We start from the raw sequence: 18,188 nt of genomic DNA on the forward strand, positions 1-18,188 counted from the left end.
AAGTAAGCGTGGAAGTGGGCCATTTTGCCCCTTGAATCTATTCTGCTGTCGGTTAACAACACATTTACAACTATCCTTATTCCAGCTATCTTTTCACTCTTCTAATTTACAAAAAAAAGGGTTGTTTTCAATGTAAGCATAGGCTGAGCTTCTATTGTTATGTTTTGTAATGAATTCCAAAGACTTTACTCACAGGGTGATGAATCACTTTTCATTTCAGCCTTTAAATAGTGTATTGCTTATTTTAACTCTGACTCTTGAACACTGGGAGAACTTTGCTCTTAAAGTTAAGTTGTTGCCTAACCTGAACTGCTGCTACTGTGTGCCGTCTTCCACAGGACCTCCACAGGGGTGTCAATGAAAATACAGTACTGTAATCTCTCTCTCCCCCCCCCCCATGTAGAAACAGTGACAATGTGTTGCCACTGACAAAACCTTTTAAACAAAATTTACAAAGTTAAAGATTACAAAGTTTCTGTAAAGTCATTTTCAGATATATAAATCTCTCAAACAAGAAAGCAAACCAAAATTACTAAAGAACATTCTTAATTCAGACTTGTTTTAATTGAGAGTTTTAACTGGACTTGATAAATTACATCATCCTTTAGTTAAAATAGGCAGATAGGACTAGTTTAGATGGACTTATTGGTAGGCATGTAACATTGGGCCAAAGGGCCTGTGTGCATGCGTGGGGAGGTAGGTGGTTGGGTGTATTTTGGAGGTTTCCTTGAAATAATGTGTAGATAGTCTAATTAGCGAAGGGGCCAGTGTAGATTCTGTATCGGCAAATGACCCTGACCTTGGACAGATGATTGAGATTACAATAAGGGAGCATTTTGAGAACAGTGATCATAGTTTCTGTAGATTTTAAGTTAGTTATAGCTGAGGATAAGACCAGTCGAGTGGTGAAAATGCTTAACTGGGGAAGGCTAATTACAATAGTATTAAGCAGGAACTGATGAAAGTAGATTGAGAGCAGCTGTACGATGGTAAATCCACACCTGATGTGTGGAAGTCATTTGAGGTTGAGTTCAAAGCCAGCATAGTCCTATGAGGATGAAAGCTAAAGATGGCAAAATTTGGGAATGTTGGCTGATAGGTGATATTGTATGTTTAGTTAAAATGTAAAAGAAAGCATATGTAAGATCTAGGAAACTGAAGTCAGTTAAGGCTTTTTAATAATATAAAGCAAGTATTAGGAGGTCTAAAAAGGATCATGAAATGTCCTTGGTGAGCAGGATTCAGAAGTTCTCAAGGTATTTCATACATGTGTTAGGGGAAAGTGACTAGCAGGGGGAAAGGAGGCAATTTTAGGTGTGCAACCAAAGCAGTGGGCAAGGTTCCACATTGGTGCTTTGCATTGGTATTCATCAAAGAGAAGAATGTGAATAATGGTCAGATCAGGAAAGCAAGGGATCGTGCAGATTATCTGGGACATGTTAATATTTAGAAGGAGGTGTTGGGTGTTTTGAAAACTATTAAGGTGGATTAATGCCCATGTCCTGATGGAATCTGTCCCAGGATATTCAGGGAAGCAAGTGATGAGATTGTTGTAGGCTTTACAGAGATATTTGAAGCCGTTATAGTCAGAGGCAAGATTCTAGAATTCTAAAGAATAGCCAATGTTTGTACAATAAAACGGGCATAATGTAGGAAATTATAGGTCCGTGGGCCTTATGTATGTGGTATTGAAATTATTAGAGAAGATTCTTCAGTACAGGATTAACTCACATTTGTTAAAGCTTGGACTTATTCTGAAAAGGCAGTATGACTTTGTGTAGGAGAGGTCATGTATCACAAATTTGATAAGAGTTTTTGATGATTGATAAGGGTAGGGCAGGGAATGTTGACTCTGAGGATTTCAGTTAAGGCATTTGACAAGGTCCTTCATAGTAGCAACACATACAAAATGCTGGAGAAACACAGTAGGTCAGGCAGCATCTATGCAAAAGAGTAAACAGTCGATGTTTTGGGCCAAGACCCTTTCATCAGGGCTGTAGTAGATTGGTCCAGAAAATTAAGTTGCATGGAATTGGCAGTGATTTGGGAAATTGGATACAAAATTGGCTTGATCATAGAAGTCAGACAGTAGTGGCGGAGAGGTGCCTTTCTAATTGGAGGTATGTGACCAGTAAGATTCTGCATAGATCAGCGGTGGGAACCACTTATTTGTGAAATTATTTGGATGAAAATGTAGGTCGTTCAGATTAGTAAGTTTGCATATGACACAAACATTGGTGGAGTGAGAAAGATTGTCAAATGATAATTGAAATTTGGATGGACAAATAATATTAGAGTTTAATCTGTGCAAGTGTAAGATTATTTGTGGGAGGACAAATGCTAGATGAAAGGTGTTTCCTGTCTTACAGAAGACCTGACCTATTGAAGTCCAACTTTGCACAAATTCCTCCATAATTCTTAAAATAATTTTTCCAAGACAGGGAAGTTAGTTAAGGGAATGTAATTAGTATTCTTTAACAAATGGATACAATACACATTCAATTGGTTTAGTTATGCAAAGTGTTACAGTGAATGGAGACTTGCGGGGAAAGTACACAATGGTAAGGTGGGGGGATATATGGGAGGCAGAGTTTAAGGGTCAGATCAGGTGGTGTACTGTGCTGTACTATTCTATGTTCTATGATATGGTTAAGGTAATTATTTATTCTAAAGAATGGATTTCATACAATAATATGGCACAATTTCATTCTGATAGTGTCTAGTTCCCAATACTATTTAATTTGATATTTGTTGAACCTGGTTTTGTGGGTGAATCATTGTGTGGGCTTGCAGAAACCTACTGCATTAATATTTATAAGAATTGCTTTATTACTCCATCAAGGAACAAGATTACCTCTTACTTTACATAATTAAATAATAGTGTAAAATACAGTAGTGCTATAGGATTGATGTAAAGGAAAACCCTGCCATCCATATCACAACTCGCACCAAAAGACCTCTCGCCAATAACTTATGTACTCACCAACTTATGGGAAAAGTAGGTGATGCGGAATTCTCAGGAGGGAGCTAATGCACAGTTTGGGGTTTGCTTGTAATTGACAAGACCCTTGATGTTCTGAGGATTCTTGGGATGCAAGTCAATTGCTCCCTGCAAGTGGCAACACAGATAAAGAAGGTGTAAGGCATGCTTGCCTTCATAAATCAAGACATAGAATTTAAAACTTGGCAAGTAATTTTGCTGCTATCTAACACCTTAAGGCCAGTTTGGAGCATTGTGTATAGCTTTGGTTGCTGCACTGTAAGAAACGTGAAGGCTTTGAAGGTGTGCTTTGGGAGGAAAAACTGGTGGGGCGTACAGAGTGGACAGTAAGACAGTAAGGACAATGGTAGAACAAAGGGATCTGTGAGTGCAGATCCATTCCTCACTGAAAGTGGCCTCACATGCAGATAAAGGTCATAAAGAGAGGTTTTGGAACAGTGGCAGTCATAAAGTACTGAGTTCAGGAGTTGGGATGCTATGATGAAGTCATACAAGACACTGGTGATGCAAAATTTGGAGTATTGCATACAGTTCTGGTCACCTACCTACATGAAATGTATCAATAAGATTGAAAGAGTGCAAAGAAAATTTAGAAGGATGTTACCAGGACTGATTTATAGGGAAAGGTAGAATAGGTGAGGACATTATTTCCTTGAAGTGTAAGAGAATGAGGGAAGATTTGATAGAGCTAATATACAAATATTATGAGGGGTATAAATAGGGTAAATTCAGATTATTTCCATTGCAGATGGATGAGATTAGAACTAGAGTTCAGAGGTTAAAGGTGAAAAGTGAAGTATTTAAGAAGGAACTTCTTCACTTAGAAGTGGTGGATGCGGGTTTAATTGCAACATTTAAGAGGTTTGGATGAGTATATGGATGGGAGGGGTATGGAGGGCAATGGTCTAGGACAGTGCAGGTAGATGGGAGTAGACAGATTAACAAATTGGCATGGACTAGATGGCTTGTAGGGCCTGTTTCAGTGCTTTAGTACTCAATGGCTCTAACGTGAAGAAGACATCTAGAGCTTTGACAAACCTATGTAGATGTGTAGTGGAGAGTATATGCATCATGGTCTGGGATGGAAACACCAATGCCCTTGAATGGAAAATCTACAAAATGTAGTGGACATGGCCTAGTGGATCACAGGTAAAGCACTCCCAACCATGAAATGCTGTTTCAGAAAAGCAGCATCCATCATCAGATCCCGTGGTTAAGCAAAACTGTCACAGAACGCAGTGGACATTGATATTGGATATTGGATGGTGACAATGCCCTGGCTCGTGTGCTCAAGAGCCCTGCACCACCAATAGTGGTTTCTTCCTGACAAAGCAGAAAATTAGCCAGGTATGATCACAAATCAAAGTTCAAAGTTCAAAGCAAATTTATTACCAAAGCAGAATATGTCACAGTATACTACCTTGTAATTCATTTACTTGCAGGCATTCACAGTAGAGCAAAGAAAGACAAAGCAATGAAAATCTACACACGTACAAAGATTGAAAAGCCAACATACAAAAGAAGGCAAACAGCGTATTTACTAAGTAAATAAATAAATCTGAAATCGTGAGTTGTGGAGTTATGGAATCAGTTCAGTGTTGAGGTGAGTGAAGTTATCCATGCTGGTTCAGAAGCCCGATGTTGAAGGGCAATAACTTCCTGAACCTGCTGATATGGGACCTAAATCTCTAGATCCTCCCCAATGGCAGCTGCGGGAAGAGAGAATGGCCTGGATAGTGAAGACTTGAGAGGTGCTTGACTGGAACTGAATCTTGGTGATGGATGCTGCTTTCTTGTGGCAGCATCCCTTGTAGGTGTGGGTCATTGGTGGGGAGGGCTTTGTAACACTATCCAGGGTGACAACTCCTAATCACCATTAAAGTGACGGAAGTGTTTCAACCTGGTATGGGATAGATGAGGCCAATTGTCAAAGCTACATGATAATGCTTCAGGGGTTTTACTGGGAAACATTCTTGGCCAAACTGACAAACATAAAGCATTATTCATAAGCAATACCACAATGTCCCACCTCTTTCGCAACTCCTCCCTTGACAAATAAACTTATTTCAGTGTATATGACAATATGGATAACATTAAGAATTAGCATGAAAGGTGACCAGTAATCTCAATGCTACACTGCCACCTTGAATAAACAAAAGCCTCATTAAAAAATTCTTACCTTCATTGGTCTCATTTGTGTCAAAAGATGCCAAAAGTGGGCAAGATGATGCTAGTTTCAGGAGGTGATGTTGTGTGGACTACTCATAGAACTTCCAGATATACCTCTTCTGAACTACTATCACTGCCTGTGTTTCCTTTTAAGTAATTTACCTTTAAACCATATTAATGAGCCAGTGATTTCACAATATCCTGAAAGACTCTGTGGACTCGACCCTCAGTAGTGCAAGTACAGCATCTTTAACTGGACAAAGGTGCATCACTATGGCTGGAAGAGAGGACTCTAAGCCAGATGAAAACAGGTCTAACGCTTCCTCTATCCAGTATCTTGTTAGCAAATTAAAGCCTCTAGGGATCAAGGTAGAGGACCTAAGGGCAAGATTATTGTATGGGAGGAAAATGAGGGTTTGCTGCATTCTCTGTTTCACGGAGATATGGCTAATCTCAGACACGTTGGTTATGTCAGTCAGATCCAAGGGCTTCTTGATACACTGGAGGGGCTGAACTGTTGATTCAAAAAGATGTTTCATGTTAAACTCTTCATGGTGCTCAGATGTAGCTGTCTTTTTGCACTCTTGATCCCTTGACCTGTGTGTCTCTACAAAATTATTTGGAGTCTTCCCCAAAAAGAACAAGATGAACCAATAGATCCGCAATCTGCTGAGGGCCAGCTCGGTAGTGTTCACGTCTGGCGACCGAGTAGAACGCAAGCGGGCCAGGTATGATGATCACAAAGTCACCTCATGGGTGAAGTGGCAATCCAAACCGAACTGGAGTCATAGAAGGATGCTGTACAGCTGTGGCAGGGCTCGAATGCTATCACCTCCTACAAAGTAAAACCAAGCGACGTATGTGACAAGGTTTCACTCCCAAATGAGCTCAATGCCCTTTTTTGTTCACTTTGACCAACAAAACATGGAGGCATCTTGACGGACTCCGATAGCCCCGGATGACCCTGTGATTTCAGTCTCAGGCTGACTTGAGAGCATCCTTCAGGAGGGTGAACAGATAGAAGCATCTGGCCCAGAGGGGGTACCTGTCTTGGTACTGAAGACCTGTGCTGATCAACTGGCAAGAGTGTTCATGGTTATTTTCAACCTCTCACTTTGGCAGTCTGGGGTACCCACCTGCTCCAAGCGGGCTTCAATTATTTTTTATTTTATTTTATTTTAATGATACACCATGGAGTAGGCCATTTTGGCCCTCAAGCTGCGGCAGCCCAGTAACCCTGACAAGCCTGATTAAACCTAACCTAATGGCAGGACAATTTACAATGAGGAATTAACCTACTCGGTACTTTTTTGGACAGTGGGAGGAAACTGGAGCACCCTGGGGAAATCCATGCATTCCATGGGAAGAAAATACAAAGATTCCTAACAGATGACACTGGAAATGAACTCCAAACTCCAATGCCCCAAGCTATAATAGCGACACAACTCACCCAATTATACCGGTGCCCAAGAAGAAAGTGGTAACCTGCCTCAATGACTATCGTCCAGTAGCACTTACATCGACTGTGATGAAGTGCTTTGAGAGGTTGGTGATGAAACATATCAACCCCTGCCTGAGGAGTGACTGGGATCTGCTCCAATTTGTCTACCGTCATGACAGGTCCACAGCAGATGCCATTTCATTGGCTCTTCACTCAACCCTGGAGCATCAGGACAGTAAAGGTGCATACATCAGGATGTCTTCATTGACTACAGTTCTGCATTCAATGCTTTCATCCCCTCAAAAGTCATCAATAATCTTCAAGACCTAGGTCTCGTTACCTCCTTGTGCAACTGGATTCTCAATTTCCTCACTTGCAGACCCCTGTCAGTTTGGATTGACAACAACATCTCCTCCACGATCTCTACTGGCACAGGTGGAACCACAAGGCTATATGATCAGGCCCCTGCTCTACTCGCTTTATGCTTATGACTGTGTGGCCCAGCATAGCTCCAATGCTATACTTACGTTTGCTGACAACAATACTCGTGAGCTAAATCAGAGATGGTGACGAATCAGCGTATAGGAGGAAGGGTGAAAAGCTTGCTGAGTAGTGCCATGACAACAACCTCTTACTCAATGTCAGCAAGACCAATAAGTTGATGATTGACTACAGGAACAGATTCTCTTCAAGAGATCAGAGGTGGAGGGGATGAACAACTTTAAAGAGGATCTGTCCTGTGCCTCCACTCTCATAGGAGTTTGCAAAGGTTTGGCATGCCATTTAAAACTTTTATAGATATACAGTGAAGATTATACTGTCTGGCTGCATCATGGCCTGGTATGGAAACACCAGTGCCCTTGAATAGAAAAGCCTATAAAAAGTAGTGGCTACAGCCCAGGCCATCACAATTAAAGCGCTCCCACCATTGAGCACATCTACAAGAAGCACAGTTACAGAAACAGAGCACCCATTATCAAGGACCCTCACCATTCAGGTCCTGCTCTCTTCTTGCTGCCAGCAGAAAGAAGGTACAGGAGCTTCTTGTCTCATACCATCAAGTTCAGTAATACTCAACCTTCAAGCTCTTGAACAAGAGGAGCTAACTTCACTCAACCAACACTGAAACATTCCCACAACCTATAGACTCACTTTCAAGGACACTTCATCTCATGTTCTGGATATTTATTGCTTAAATATTTATAATTATTTTGTTTGATTGTTTTTCTTTTTGTATTTGCACAGTTTGTTATCTTTTAAACATTGCTTATTTGTCTATCTTGCGTGCAGCTTTTCATTGACTGTGTAGTGTTTCTTTGTATTTACATAGATTACCCACAGGAAATGAATCTCAGGGTTATTTATGGTGGCATATGTGAACTTTGATAATAACTTTATGCTGAACTTTGAATCACCACACTGCCAAAACATTGGAGGCCAATACTCATACTTTTTATTTGGATCAACAGTATCGTCAATAGTATCAGTGCAAAGGTTGGATACTCTATGCTGGGTGCCTGATCTTTTCCCATTTAAAGCTTCTGGAATGTTTACAAGCTTCTGCAGTAAAAAAAATGCGAGGAACTTTGAACCACTCAGAACATAGTAACTGATTGATATTGATCACATTGGATTAAATCTGGATTAGTATGCTGCCATTGTTACCGACTTCATTAAAACCTGTGTGGATGAGTGTGTGCCTTCAAAGGCTTACTGTACATTCCCAAACCAAAAGCCACGGATGAACCAGGAGGTACGTCGTCTGCTGAAGGCTAGATCTGTGGCATTCCAGTCTGGCAACCCAGGCCTGTACCAGAAAACCAGGTATGATTTGCGGAGGGCTATTTCAAGGGTGACGGGACAGTTTCGAACGAGGTTGGAGATGACATCGGATGCACAGCAACTCTGGCAGGGACTGCAAGACATTAATTCCTATAAAGCTAAACCTAGTAGTATGAATGGCAGCGATGCTTCACTACCAGATGAACTCAACGCCTTCTATGCACGCTTTGAAAGGGAGAACACAACTACAGCTGTGATGATCCCTGCTGCACCTGATGACCCTGTGATCTCCATCTCAGAGGCTGACTTTAAAGAGAGTGGACGCTCACAAGGCAGAAGGTCCTGATGGAGTACCTGGTAAGGCTCTGAAAACCAGTGCCAACCAACTAGTGGGAGTATTCAAGGACATTTTCAACCTCTCATTGCTATGGGCAGAAGTTCCCACTTGCTTCAAAAAGGCAACAATTATACCAGTGCCAAAGAAGAATAATGTGGGCTGCCTTAACAACTATTGTCCGGTAGCACTCACATTGACAGTGATGAAATGCTTTGAGAGGTTGGTTATGACTAGACTGAACTCCTCCCTCAGCAAGGACCTGGACCCATTGCAATTTGACTATCGCCACAATAGGTCAACGGCAGATGCAATCTCAATGGCTCTTCACACGACTTTAGACCACCTAGACAACACAAACACCTACCAGGATGCTGTTCATCTACTATAGCTAAGCATTTAATACCATCATTCCCACAATCCTGATTGAGAAGTTGCAGAACCTGGGCCTCTATACCTCCCTCTGTAATTGGATCCTCGACTTCCTAACCAGAAGACCACAGTCTGTATGGATTGTTGATAACATATCCTCTTCGCTGACGATCAACACTGGCTTAGCCCACTGCTCTACTCTCTCTATGCACATGACTGTGTGGCTAGCATTAGCTCAAATATCATCTAAAAATTGGCTGACGATACAACCATTGTTGGTAGAATCTCAGGTGGTGACGAGAGGGTGTACAGGAGTGAGATATGCCAACTAATGGAGTGGTGCTGCAGCAACAACCTGGCACTCAATGTCAGTAAGACAAAAGAGCTGATTGTGGACTTCAGGAAGGGTAAGACGAAGGAACACATACCAATCCTCATAGAGGGATCAGAAGTGGAGAGAGTGAGCAGCTTCAAGTTCCTGGGTGTCAAGACCCCTGAGGATCTAACCTGGTCCCATCAAATCGATGTAGCCATAAAGAAAGCAAGACAGCAGCTATACTTTATTAGGAGTTTGAAGAGATTTGGCATGTCAACAAATACACTCAAAAACTTCTATAGTTGTTCCATGGAGAGCATTCTGACAGGCTGCATCACTGTCTGGTATGGAGGGGCTACTGCACAGAACTGAAAGAAGCTGCAGAAGGTTGTAAATCTAGTCATTTCCATCTTGAGCACTAGCCTACAAAGTAGCCAAGACATCTTTAGGGAGCGGTGTCTCAGAAAGGCAGCGTCTATTATTAAAGACCTCCAGCACCCAGGGCATGTCCTTTTTTTCTCTGTTACCATCAGGTAGGAGACACAGAAGCCTGAAGGCACACACTCAGCAAGTCAAGAACAGCTTCTTCCCCTCTGCCATTTGATTCCTAAATGGACATTGAAGCTTTGGACACTACCTCACTTTTTTAATATATGGTATTTCTGTTTTTGCCATTTTAAAATAATCTTTTCAATATATGTGATTGATTTACTTGTTTATTTATTATGTTTTATTCTATTTATTATAATTTTTCTCCCTCTGCTAAATTATGTATTGCATTAAACTGCTGCTGCTAAGTTAACAAATTTCACGTTACATGCCCGTGATAAGAAACCTGATTCTGAAACATCCACTCCCTTCAATGGTGGTTGTGCGTAATATTGTTTAGAGAAGCATTGCAAGCAAATTGAGAAAGCACTATCCTTACTTGTTCCTGCTTTGGTCTCTATATTTCAGAAGGAGCAGTAAAGCAAGTCAAGAAAGCATTGACTTTACCTTTTCCTGCTCTGCTCTCTACATTTCAGAAGAAACAATGTAGGGTGGCCATGAAAATCATTTGTTTCTTCACACATTTTACTGTGGATTGTAAGTCCCTTGTATTCTCCATTCCAGAGTAGGGCTTCCCAACCTGTTTTTATGCCATGGACCAACACCATTAATCAAGGGCTTCGTCAATCCCAGGTTGGGAACTCCTGTTCTAGAGCGTTGTGGAGGAAAAATCATTGGAGATGGTGAAAGGAGGAGTTGATACACTTGAAGAATCTGAGAATGCGTTAAGTTAGGCTAGTGTGCTGCCCATTGTGCTTCTGTCCATTCAAGGGTACTGTGGATAAGCTCCTCCTGATCTAAGATAAATGAAGGGAACAAAATCAATCTTCTTTATCTCCATTGACATGATCCAGATGTTAGATTCATTAAATCATGAATCCAGTCACTTTTCATCTGGTAAGATGGTGGCGCACTCTGGGTCCCATCAAAAGTGTATTTGTTCATTTTTGTAAGTCTTTCCTACAATTGCAAGTCACTGCTGGACTACCCCATCAGCGAGTTGATCCGCATTGATGGAGCTGGACTTACTGCGTATCTTTGTTAGGTTGTTGCCTGGACTTGTTGAATACTGTTGTGCCGAGATGGTGTGCGTTCCAACAAATGGAGTGAGTGATTGTCTTGGACATCTTTATTCAGATTGCAAGACTCTGTTGGACATTGATAATGCAGAATACCTTAAGTCGGGTTCTCTGGGTCGTTGGTGAGACCTGATGGCGGGGAAGCTGCATTGCCTGGGTTGTGGCGAGGACTAGGCCGAAGCTGCAGGGTTGCCTCTTGCAGCCGTCCAGGAGAGGCACGCTGAGGCAGGGTGGGAGAGAGCAGAGGCCTCTGTTGGGCACACTGGAACCCGTACTGGGTTAGGGGTTGGACCCTCCCATTGGTGTTTGTTCAGTGGGAGAACAAACTGGATCAGGAACTTGGGCTGTATTTTTTTTTTGTGTGACTGCATGTTTTAGTGAAACCGTAACCATGTGCTCCAGTATGTGCTGCTGATCATGTGTTTTGCACCCTGGCCCAGGAAGAATGCTTGGCTATATTCATATATGGTTGAATGATAATTAAACTTGAACTTGTACATATTAGTAATCTGCAAAATTGTGCCAACCTGCTGAGACCCCAGCAGGCCTATATGAACTCCAGTGCCCCGAGTAGAAGATGCGAGAATGTTTCATTCTATATCTGTACTGCAGCCAAACGAGTTTGCATGATGAAGGGTCTCGGCCCGAAACGTTGGGATTCCTGATGAAGGGTCTCGGCCCGAAACGTTGGCTACGTAGCGTTGTGTACGTAGTCTTTGATCCACAGCATCTGCAATTGTAGTTTTGAGTTTGCATGGTTTCCCCTACCTTGTTCACCATGGGTATCCAATATCAACATCATAATGATGCTTTTTTACAATGGAAAATTTTTAAATCTTTGTCATTTCTGGGTTAAAATAAAACATCATTAATGATACCCAGATGGCAGCCGTGTGGTGGTTCGCTCTGCTCAGAGGTATTAGGTGTCTTCAATGCCTGTCCTTGCAAACCTGCCCCAGGTCTGCTGAACTTCTCTCTTGCCATCCTTGTAGGTTGTCATTGGCATAATGATTATGACAAGGAGCTTTATTTGTAGCTTGTCCACCAAAACATCAAAACTTCAAGTTCAAGGTCAAGTTATTGTTGTCTGATTACACAACCAAATGAAACAATGTTACAAACAGGAGAAAATCTGCAGATGCTGGAAATCCTGATGAAGCATCTCGGCCCGAATTGTTGACTATTAACTCTTTTCCATAGATGCTGCCTGGCCTTCTAAGTCCCTCCAGTATTTTGTGTGTGTTCCTTTGAAACAATGTTACTCCAGACCATGGTACACCCACACAACATACACCACACACAACACTGAAAACAATATATTATAAATATGAATAAATATAATTCAAAATGCATTAGCAAAGCACTGCACAGGTAAACAGTAAACAACACTCTGTCCCCGTGAGGAGATCTCAGTGATGGCAAGGTATTCTTTAGTCTCACAGCCTGAAGGAAGAAACTGTTACCCAGTCTGGCTGCCCTAGTCCTGATGTCCTGAGGCTTCTGTGCCTTCTTCCTTATGCTAATGGATCAAAGAGACTGGGATATGTGCTAGGGATCCTCAACAATGCTTTGGTCTTTTCATCTGCAACAGCCCTGGTAAATGTCATAAATTGGGGTGATAGGGCAACCCCAGTGATCCTTTTGGCCTCCTTTACTATCCTTTGAATGGTCTTGTGTCCAGATGCCTTGCAGCTTCTGTACCGCAGCCAGACAATACACTCTCGATGCTGCTCCTGTAAAAATTCGTTAAAATGGGGTTGGGGAGTCTTGCATGCCTCAGGAAGTGTAGGCCCTGCTGTGCCTTCTTGACTAGTGAGGAGGTTTTGTGGGTCCAGGTTACATAGTCCACTGTGTGCGCACCAAAGAACTTAGTGCTCTTGCCTCTTTCCACAGCACAGCCTTCGATGTGCAATGGAGAATGGTTGACCTGAGCCTTCCTGAAGTCCACAGTCTTCTCTTTTGTCTCGTCCACATTGAGACTCAGGTTGTTGTTCTCGCACCATTCGACAAACCTCTCTACCTCCTCTCAGTGTTGATTGTTGCTAATGAGACCAGTTGCTGTTGTACCATCAGCGAACTTGATGATGCAGTTTGGGCTGGATCTGGCAGTGCAGCTGCGAGTCAGCAACGTGAACAGCAGTGGGCTGAGCACACAACCCTGGGGTGGGAGGGGAGTGGTGGGGGGGGGGGGGCACGAGTGCTCAGCTTCAGATGTTGCTGCCAAATTGGACAGATTGTTCTTTCCTGCAAAGATGTCCAAGATCCAGTTAAAAAGAGAGATAATGAGACCCAGCAAGGACAGTTTACCCACCAACCTCTGTGGGATGACCGTGCTAATCACCGAGCTGAAGTCAATGAACAACGTTGTTTTCTAGGTTGGGCAGGATGGAATGGAGGGCCGCCGAGGCTATGGGATCTTCACTGGGCCGGTTTGAGCAGTACACAAACTGGAAAGGGGCCAGTGAGGTTGGAAGGTGGGATTTCATACAATCCATTACCAGCAGACGCATAGGCGCGCACTGAAACGTACAGTGAAATGTGTCAATTTACATCCACGATCAACACAGACTGAAGATCTTGCTGCAGAAAATCCACGAGCATTGCTATGCTTCCAGTACCAACGTAGCACGACCACAACTCAGTAACCCTAACCCTAGCTGTACCTCTTTGGAATGTGGGAGGAAACCAGAGCACCCAGAGGAAACCCATGCAGTCATGGGGAGAACGCACAAACTCCGCACAAACATGGCAAAGATTGGACCCTGATCAGTGATTCCCGATGTTATAAAGTGATGGTTCCAACCCTCTGCACCACATTACCTTCCTGCCCCATTCCAAGTTTCAGAGATCCAATAGATTTATGCAAGCTGTTAGGCGCACAATAATTTCAGCAATATTTTGCTAAAAGTTGAAGCAACAGTTCACTTAAGTTGCAAATATTTTGTATTATGTGGTGGCATGAGGAATTGTCTTTCAGAACTATATTGCTGGGCTTGAGATGACTTACTTTAATTGCAACAGTGATATCCACTAGAATAATGCAAACTGTTCTGTGAGGCACTCAGCATTATCAGCATTATCCATTAGTATGAATGCAGATGTCAGAGATCGCCAAAGATGTTGCTTGACCTAATGAATATTTCCAACATTTTCTGTTTAATTTTACACCTCTGTCTGAGATGTTTTGGTTCATTCTTCTTTTCCACTATCACCCCTCCTTCTGTATAATCTCAGGAAATGCAAACACTGCCCCTTTGCCTCCTTCCTTTTCTTCAAATACTTCCAACAGGCAAAACAATAATTTACCCTCCTTCCCTTTCTTCTGTTGTCCTCCATCTTATCCTATCAGCTTCCTTTCTCTTCATCCCTTTACCTCTTCCTCCTAACAACTCAAAGCTTCTTACTTCATCTCCCTGGCCCCACATACCGGCCCTCCAGCTTGTCCTCCTTCCCTTCCCTCACCTTCCTTTCCAGTCCTGAAGAAGGGTCCAGACGAAAATATAAACAGGAGAAAATGAAGATGTTGGAAATCCAAGCAGCACATACAAAATACGGGAGGAACTCAGCAAATCAGGCGGCATCTATGAAAAAGAGTGAACAGTGAACGTTTCGGACCGAGACCCTTCCTCAGGACAGAGAGAGAAGGGGCAAAATCCCTGAATTAAAAGGGCAAGGGGAAAGAGGCTGGCTGGAAGGTGATAGGTGAAGCCAGGTGGGTGGGAAAGGTCAAGGGCTGGAGAGGAAGGAGTCTGATAGGAGAGGATAGTGAACTGTAGGAGAATGGGAAGGAGGAGGAGACCCAGGGGGAGGCAATAAGCAGGCGAGAAGAAGTAAAAGGTCAGAGTTTGGAACGGGGGGGGGGGGGGTAGTTTTTATTCCCCTGCAAGGATTCTGCACTACTTGTTGAGTTCCTCCAGCACTTGTGTTTATAACGACCAATACTTCCCATTTAAAATTGTGTATATGCTGCTCAATGTGGTCAGTTCTACTGTGCATAGATTTAGTGAAGATTGGATGGCTGTTTTGTGGTTTACCTTTGTTTGGTCTACAGGAGTGATTCCATCCTGTCACCTTTGTGTTCCACATAGAACCCAGACCAATTACTCTTTCGTTCAACTCCAACATGTTGCCAACAAAGGTCAGCATTCATTCAAGGGTCTGCACCTGCAGTGAGGCACAGCCCAGTCTTCCAGGCACAACACCAACTTCAGCAGCTCCACATACATATCGACTGAATTTATTTAGATTTCCTCATTCGCCGTATCCTCCTTATGTAATTTCCTATTCTGTTACTGCTTCCTCCGTTTACACATTTCATTTCTTTACCACCAACCTCTTTCACTTCACGCTACAACTGCTCTCTGTCATTTAATTTCTCATGCATTCCACCCCTTAAACAGAATTCCCTTCTTGTTCTCTCCTCCTCCACCTCTTCTCTTCAGCTTCATAGCTGTTCACCTTTAACTTTTCACCGTTCTCCTGAAAGATGAGTGAACTGAAATGGCCAATCACAGATGCTGCCTGACCAGCCGAGTTTTCTGTTTTCATTTCTGATTTTCAGTATCTGCAAAATTTTCCTTTTGCTGTTGTTAATTAAAAAAAGTAGCACAAAAAGTCAAGTAAATGAATGGAAAATAAACTTTCTTATGATAGCAGTCGGTGGTGTGGTGGCATCCGCACTGGAATTTGTGGTGAATGGTCGTGGGTTCAGATCCGGCCAGCTCCTTGAATGCTTTCTGTCTGTACCGGGTTGAATGTCGAGCTAGCAAATTGTAAAAAACAGACAGATGCAAAAGAAACGACACGTTGCCACCCGATGCGCCGCAAGGCAAAGAGAGCAACAAGAACAGAACTTCCTCGTGAAGTTAAGTTGTGTTTTTGGAATCTATGAAGCATATCAAAACTGAGATGGAATATATTCTTATATAGATATATGCAGTTTCAAAAGTGAAGTGGTCTATTATCACTAAGGACAAAGCAATTTGCTTGTCTGTAACTTTACCCTATATATCCATCCAATACATGGTAGCTTCATTTTAGTCCATTTACAAACTACTTGCCAGTGCTCTTTTGCCAGCACTTCACAATCCCATAACATCTACTATCAAGGCAGATAGCAGACTTATGGGAAGTATATTGCAACTCCTTTGCATTGATAGGCCAAGAACATGGAATTTTAGACTTAACAGTATGTATTTGTAGTATAATTGGAGTTGAGAGGGATAACAAATCAGCCATGATCAAATGGCGGAGAAGAGTCGATGGCCCAAATGGCCTAATGCTGCTTCTATGTGTCAAGGTCTTATGGTCTAAAATGACAGCAACGGTCAGAAAGCGTCTCACCACCACCTTCTTAAGGACAATCTCATGCAAGTATTAAACACCAGAGCATCAGCAAATGCTGAAAATCCACAGCAACACACAAAATGTTGGAGGAATTCAGCGGGTTTGACATGCCAGGTACAAGTACTGAATGCTGACCAACTGTGTCCGCAAAACAGAGATAAGTAATATAATGATACTTTTCAAAGGGTTGCATACAACATGTTAAACAACATCCTGATTACCTATTCTGAAAATAATTAACCGAACAACAACTAAATGGGGTATATAGATAGGGGAAAGGCAAGCAGGCTTTTCTCAATTAGGTTGGGTGACACTAAAACTAGAGGTCATGGATTAAGGGTGACAGGTGAAATATTTAAGGGGAACATAAGGGGGAACTTCTTCACTCAAGGGGTGGAACGAGCTGCTAGTAGATGTGTTGGATGCAGGTTTGATGTCAACATTTAAGAGAAATCTGGACGGGTACATGGGTGGCAGGGTTGTGGAGGGCTATGGTCCAGGAGCAGGTGGATGGGGCTAGGCAAATTAATAGTTCAGCACACACTAGATGGGCCAAATGGCCCATTTTTGAGCTGTAGTGTTAGCTTTCATTGAAAACATTTTCTGTTCATATTTTTGTCATAACTGTAACAATATGTTTTTTCTTCCATTTGAAATGTCACATTGAAATACCCAAAAGCTCTTCACTCTACTTTTCCAAGAAAAGTGACGGTTACTTTTAACCTTGAAATCCCTAACAATTCAGGACGTGAGTTCTAGACTTCTGTTCCAAGTTTTCTCCTCTCAAATGCTTAAGTACACTCCAGACATATTTTAGTCGGTATTTTTGCAGACTGCTGGTAAGTGTGCAGACAAAGTGAGCTTGCTTGGCATATCCTTCTACGCATTTTGTCCAGGGTCATGGAGTCAGACGTTAGGCTCCTCATTAAAATTCAGCAAGAATGCCAGTTGGAAGTGGCTGCCAGACTGTCCAGACTGCCAAAGAAATGTGGTATAGAAAACACACATCTGATATTGTTCTGGTGCAGCATAAAATTAGTGGTTTCAAAACTCTACCTGTACCCTGCCCTAACATCCTACCCCTGCATCTGCACTTTGCAGTCCGAATGTTTGTGCCATCTTCACTGTTAATTAGATAAATTAGATCTGAAAGAAACATGAATGGAGTCCATTAGCTTCTGTATCTGGATTCCTATTCATGGGAATAGTGTACAAAGAATGCTAAGTCTGAAAGCTCATTTTGCTCTGAAGTTGTTAGTCTTTTGAATGAGACAGACTGAACACATTTCTTTGCAACTAAAAGAATCATTAGGAAGGAAAGGAAGAAATATGAAAGCAAGCTAGCAAACAATATCAAGGTGAACGGTAAAAGATTTTTCAAGTACATAAAAAATAAAAGAGAGACGAGTGTGGACATAGGACAGCTAGAAAATGAGGCCGGAGAAATAATAACGGGGGACAAAAGGATGGCAGATGAACTAAGTGAGTGTTTTGTGTCACTCTTCACTGTGGAAGACACCAGCAGTGAGCCAGATGTTGAAGGGTGTGAGGGAAAAGAACTGGGTGCAGTTACTATTACAACAGAGAAGATGCTCAAAAAGCTGAAAGACCTAAAGGTGTGTTAGTCACCCAGACCAGATGAACTGCACCCTAGAGTTCTGAAAGAGGTAGTGGTAGAGATTGTGGCGGCATAAGTAATGATCTTTCAAGAATCATTGGACTCTGGCATGGTTCCAGAGGACTGGAAAATTTCCAATGTTTCTCCACTCTTTAAGAAAGGAGGGATGTAGCAGAAAGGG

This window comes from Hypanus sabinus, chromosome 6 (assembly GCF_030144855.1).
Source record: "Hypanus sabinus isolate sHypSab1 chromosome 6, sHypSab1.hap1, whole genome shotgun sequence".
In the NCBI taxonomy this organism is placed as follows: Eukaryota; Metazoa; Chordata; class Chondrichthyes; order Myliobatiformes; family Dasyatidae; genus Hypanus; species Hypanus sabinus.